The following is a 6,486-nucleotide window of genomic DNA, read 5'->3' on the forward strand; positions in this document are numbered from 1 at the left end:
CTCATGCCATGGCCTCCCTGATGTGTTTTTTGTCCCTGCACCACTGCCGTCCTGGGGCGTCTGGTGAAAACCCCTTGCTACAAAAGGCTGAGTCTTCCTGTTAGCAGTGGCCTGCACTGCAGTAGGGGGGCAGGTGCACCCACTCTGATACAGACCGATACCTCCTGACCTCTGAAAGAGTTAAAACTTGGAGCCAGGGTTTGGGGGTTTGAGTAGTGACCGTGGTCACTTATGGGAAAGGCCAGGCCCTTCGGTGGACCGACAGGGCCCTCAGCCAACGGCATGCCTCGGTTGGGAGCCATTTCTAGACTGCTGACCATGAATGGTCACAGATCAGATTTGACCAGGCTATAAAATGGATCCCTGCCAGAGGGGAAATGGAGCCATCGCCCCTTGAAACAGCGGCTCTGCAGTCAGGGAGTCTCGCTTGGGACTGGGACGGCCCCCCAGGTAACTCCTCAAGTTTGAGTGCCGTCCCCTTGTTGGCTGAGTGAGATGCACAGGTGAGAAGCTTAAGTGGGCTGTGTAGTAGTAGTTCCATTTGACAGACATCCCAACCTGTAGTTTACTAATGCTTGTCAGAGTGGTGAACAGTTTCGATGAGAATAAATCTCATTTCGAGAACCTGCCACGTCCATTTTGACTCTGCGACAAGTAGTGACGGGAAAGGCAGCACTGATGGGGGAGGGAGGCTCTCCTTAACATTTTGCAAAGGACTATGCTATATTAAACCATAGTGTGCTGCTCCCATTGCCAGGCCCAGGAAGCTGCTGCCATATTTTCAAACGGCAGAGGAAAATTGAGAGTTGAGGAGGAAGGAGTAAGGGCGTGCTGGCTCCTGCAGAGGCTGGAAGAGATTTTGGGTGTCTCTAAGCCCCAGAGGCAGCCAGGCTTCCCGAGGCTACACAGCTTGGCGTCCTCCAAGCGCTCGTGATGCAGGAATGACCAGGATTAGAGGCTACCTCCGCGGTGCGCCCTGCAGCCCCAGGCATGTGCATCCTCAGGGCAAGGCTGTGGGCACAAGATGGGGGCCATGTGTGTGTGACTGCGTGCGCCTGTGTGTGCACGGGCAGGCACGGGGTGCTGGGAGAGGCAGGCAGCATCCCAGCCAGAGCACGATGTGTGTGTCGGGTCCCCCTGTGCTGCCCTGCCCATTCGTCAGCTGACGGCAGCTCCTGGGGAAAGAAGCTGTTGTGGTTTGAGCCTGGTCAGCAGTTAAACGCCACGCAGTCGCTCACCCACCCTCCCCCACTTGGGAATGGGGAGGGAATCGGAGGGGCAAAGGGAGACTCGTGGGTTGAGATAAAACCAGTTTAATAACAGTAATAGAATAATACGGTGACAGCATAAATGGGTAATGTACAATACAGCCGCTCACCACCCACCGACTGACACCCGCCTGCTCCTGGGTGGTGATCCCAAACACAGAGACACCACAGCAACACTCCCAGGAAGTGGCAGCCCCTCTCGGCCCACTCCTGACCTTATATAGTGAGCACAGTGTCACATGACATGGACTATCGGCCAATCCGGGCCCAGCCCTCCAGCTGTGCTCCCCCCGCCCCCGCGCACAGGGGAAGGCACTGGGAGCTGGAGAGCCGCTGGAACCTCTGTGTGCTGCAGCACCCCTCAGCTACCAAAACGAACAGGAACTCTATTCCAGCCCGAACAGGGACAGAAGACCTTTCCCTGCTGCCCCCTGTGGGCTCGGAGCCAGCTCCAGCATCCGGCTTTGAACCGGGCACCATGTCCCATCCACGTGGGTGGGCAATGCGCTCCGCACGATGTTTCAATAGGGGACCCCAGTCCAGGGGGGCTGAAGACGAAAGGCTGGCTCAGCTGCTGGGCTCTGCCTTCCCAAAGGCAGCAGTCTGTGATTCCCCTCCCCATGCAGTGCCTCCTGGGCTCCTGGCCCCGCAGCCCTCTGCTCGGAGGGGCTTCCAAGTTAATGAAATGGACAACCAGTTGATTGTGAATGCCCTTGGTACATCTCAAAATAATGCTTGTCTAGAGCTTAGTTGTATTCAGGCTCAACTGTGGATATAACCTATGGTAGCCACAATTATAGGAGAAGGTAAAGATGACACCTTACTCACTGGAATTCAAAAGGTAGTCTGCGAGAAGGCAGCTAGATTTGAAAAGAAATTCCAGTCCTAGTGGTATTTAGTCAGTTTTACTTATACCCCATCAACAGTAAAAATAGACCCACGTACCTTCATGGACAATATAAAAGTCTCCTCAAGTATGAGAAGTCTGTTCAGTATTGAAAAGGAAAAAAAGACCTACAATTCACTGACAACTATGCAAGATCATGAAAACTGAAGTCTCTCAATGTTTTTTTTCAAGCCTCTTGGTGATGAGGGAGAATCTCAGACTTCTATTTACCTTCTGACTATTTCCCACAAGCATACTTCCTCCAGAACTTCATGCCAGAAGTAACTGTGACCACGGAAGAGTGCTGAACTGCTCAGATATTCTTAGTGGGACAAAGCAGTAATAAAATGGAGTTTGGATCAGTAGCTCTGTAAGCATAAATCCTGCTTAAAATAAGTAATAAAAATTCTTATAAAATAATCACATGGGTTCCTACAGAAGCAAAGGCACGGGAAGATACAGGAAAATAAGCTGTGCCTTTGAAACAAAAGAGGCCCAAACAATCGGCCTCAAACCAAAGTTGACTTCTGAGTGAATTCCCTGACCAGCAACCAGCATCTCATCAGCGTGAAATGCAACCCTGGGAACAATCCCTGGGAACTATGAGTAAACAACAGGAAGTAACTATAAATCCCAAATGTAAAGAAAAACAGAAACTCCTCAGACGTGCCAGGATCCTGGCCAGATCCGGACATGCCTGAGTGAGGCATGTCAATCCTCCAGCTATCTCCTGTGCATTTTGTTTAGACTTGTTTGTTAAACTGTATAAAAGCCGGGCCCTCTCACAGCACAGACGCAGACCTCACCTACGAGCGGACGCCCTGCGTAGGGCTTCCCAATTGCCGGGACAGGCTCTCCGACCCTTCGCTGTGACGGGGCTCCCCAGCTGATGCACGGGCCGGGGTGATGGTCAAGTAGGAGGGCAATTGGTGATGTATCTTTCTTAATCACCATAGCTAGCTTTATGTAGTAATGACTAGGTGCATTGCCTTGCTTATTCTTTCTGCTGCTTTAAACTAAAGTAAAATAAGCCTATTTCTTTAGCTTAGTGTCTGTGCCCTTTGTGTTAACCCCGTCAACTGGCAACAAAACAGCCTTCCATGGATATTTCAGACCCATCTCATGTTTCTAATACCCCTGAAACTGGCCACTCAATATTGCCTTTATAGAGGAAAATTATGTTTGTCTGAATATTTCTGAAATGGTGGAGAGATGTCAGTGGATACAAAGTTGAAAAACATTAGAAATGGGCTTGATAAGACTGAGCTAAACATCTTTCCTATGAATGCCAGGAAAAAGCAGTAAGAATAACATGAGGCTTTTGTGCAATATTCATGTCTCTATCACAAGAATGGGGTGTGATTCAGCTAGATTTATCCCGAATAACAGGCACCTAAAGATATTGCTAGATAATCAGGTACCTGGCAAAATGCAAATAATAATTTTGTGTGCATGTTTCTCACCATAACTGGAAGTTTCTAGTGATAATGAATTCAGGCTGAGGAAAAGAAATGAACCAACAAATCTCTCCATGACAATAAAAGAAGAGAATATGATTCACCATAAAGTCTGCAAGTTACACTGCAGAGGGAAAAGAACAGTGGAAAGTGTTGATAAGGTATTTTTTCCTACTTTGGTTAGGAAATAACAGCAAAATCCCGGACAAAATGCCACAATACAGAAAGGCATCATGCGTGTCCAGGGATTGTTCAAAATAGAGTTTAAAATAATGGCTAAAAGAGAAGCATCAAAACATAATTATAAAGGAAGGATTGTTTTGGAGATGCTGACTTTCTGCTGAAGCCTCTCAGGTGTCATGTTTTGGACTAGTTAGCATTTTTAATTGTTACAAAGAAAAAAATTTAAGCCTGTCAGTGGAGAAGCTTGCAGAGGAGAAGAAGGGAGAGCAGTGAGCTGAGAGAAACCATTCTCTTGATGAATTCTGTGCGTGAAACTGAATCACTTCTGGCTTGGTTTCAGAAAAAAAAAAAAAAAAAGGGGGGAAGGGGAAGGGGAAAAATAGTGAGGAATGAAGTCATACAGCCTGGCCTCCTGCCCTGGAAAACTATAACCCATGCGGTCAGTCTGTAGTGATTTCCACTTGTAAATGCCTCTAAGGTGTGTGTTCCTTTATGCGCACGTGGAGCTCTCCAGTGGTTATTTGCGGCCCAGGAGGACATTAATCTGAAATTTAAACTGTTAGGAGTTGCTTTCCCAAAGAGGCAAGCCTCCATCTGTTCACATTGGGAAATTCTAGTTTCCACCAGTTTTTCAGCACACTTGTAAGTAAGGCTCTTGATGTAAAAAGGAATTCAGCTGTGCAGTCTTATGTTTTTGCTCTGATGCTAAAAAGGGTACATGAAATATACCATCATTTTAATTACATTCAGACTGAGCACTCTGCAAAACCTTTACTGTGGAATAGCCACTAAAGGAAAAATGAAAAGGCAGTCAGCGAGCTGATGACGAAATCCTTGCAAACTTCTGCATATATCAGATAAATAGGTCCTTTTAATTAGGTCACAGAACAAATTCCCTCATACCGATAACTTGATTCATACAGACTGATAGATTTCAAAGTAAAACCACCAACATGTATTAACTGGAAATGTGAATACTCACTTCTATGAGGTCTATAATACTGGAAATTCACTGTTCACCTATTAACAGAATTAACCTTTTGGCTATTTAGTTCTAGTCTCCTCTTCTATACTCTTAGGGAGATCAGATAGAGAGTTTATGGCAGTGGGGACCATGGGCTGGTAGGGCATTGTGGAAAATTCCCAGCTGTTACGGTTTGAACTCACAGGGCAACTGAGCACCACACAGCTGCTCACTCCTCCCTTTGCCCCTGTGATGAGAAGGGAAAAATAAGCCAGGCTTGGGATTTGAGATAGGACAGGGAAGGATAAGTCACCCATTATGGTTCTTCACCCAGTGTGCAAAGAGCCAACTATCAGACAGAGTCAAGATATTTGTATTTATTACAGTTCTGTGCAGAAAAGGGTGCTAGGCATCCAAAGTGTCCAGTTCACTGACTTACAAACACACACCACATTTATTTGATTCTGAACACAGAAACGCGTGCCTCTATACATAACTATTGGTTATTATTTTATCACAATTTCAACTATTGGTTAGTTTTATTCCTCACTGTCGTGGTTTGGGCCTCTTCGTCAGCCAACCGCCACGCAGCAGCTCTCTCTCCCTTCTCTTCCGGCAATAAGAAGGGACAGAGAGCCAGGCTTGGGGTTCGAGATCGGACTGGGGTGGGGAAAAAAATTCCCCTTTATGGTCACGAGCAAAAGGCAGACTCGTTAGGGGAAGAAAAAAAGAACATACATTTGTTACAGAAATTAACAACAACACTCAACATAGTAGGACAGCGAGAAACCTTACCACATCTTGAGAACACCTTCCCCCCACCCCTCCCTTCTTCCCAGGCTCAGCTCTGCTCCCGATATCTCTACCTCCTCCCCCAGTGGCTCAGGGGCAGGGAATGGGGGTTGCAGTTAGTGCTGTCACTTCTTCCACCTTTGGTGGGGGGAGCTTCTGGAACTTGTTCCCCCTGCTCCATCGTGGTCCCCCTCTCACAGGAGACAGTCCTCCACAAACTTTCTCCTACATGAGTTCCTCACATAGACCACAGCATTCCCCACACTGCTCCATCATGGATCATGAAATTTCTCTGACTGGATTCCCTCCCACGGCTGCAGCCCTTCCCAGCTGCTCCGGCGTGGGACACCCCCGCACGCTGAAATCCTCGCAGCGCTGAATTACAGCAGCGTGGCTGCCTTTTCCCATGAGACCCTGGCCTTCTTTGGGCACAGCACCTTGGTCATGCAGGAGAAAAACACAGGCCGTAAATCAATGTCTGCTCCACTGTAGATCTCCATGCATGGCAGGGGGGGGCCGCCCTGCCATCTCACCACAGGATACAGGGGGGTCTCTGCTCCAGCACACCTCCCCCCTCCTTTCTTCCTCCGTTCCTCCACTGACCTTGGTGTTCACGCAGCTTCACCAACTCCTCCTCACAAGTCCAACTCCTTCTCTCCATGTCCCTTTTTAAATACGTTATCGCAGAGGTGCAGCTGATTGGCTCAGTTTTGGTGCAGAAGTGGAGCTGACTTGGAGCTGGGGGAGCTTCGAGAAGCTTCTCACAGGGGGCCACCCCTATAGTCCCCTCCACTGCCACCAAAAAAAAAAAAAACAAACCCACCACTCACTTAAACCCAGAACGCCAGCTCATTACTAAACATTCACATTTTCCAGGGCACTACTTCCCTGCCTTCGATCCCTAAATACAGATCAGTACCTGCAGTGAAGGAAACA

This window comes from Tyto alba, unplaced genomic scaffold (assembly GCF_018691265.1).
Source record: "Tyto alba isolate M040663 unplaced genomic scaffold, T.alba_DEE_v4.0 Super-Scaffold_13, whole genome shotgun sequence".
NCBI lineage: Eukaryota > Metazoa > Chordata > Aves > Strigiformes > Tytonidae > Tyto > Tyto alba.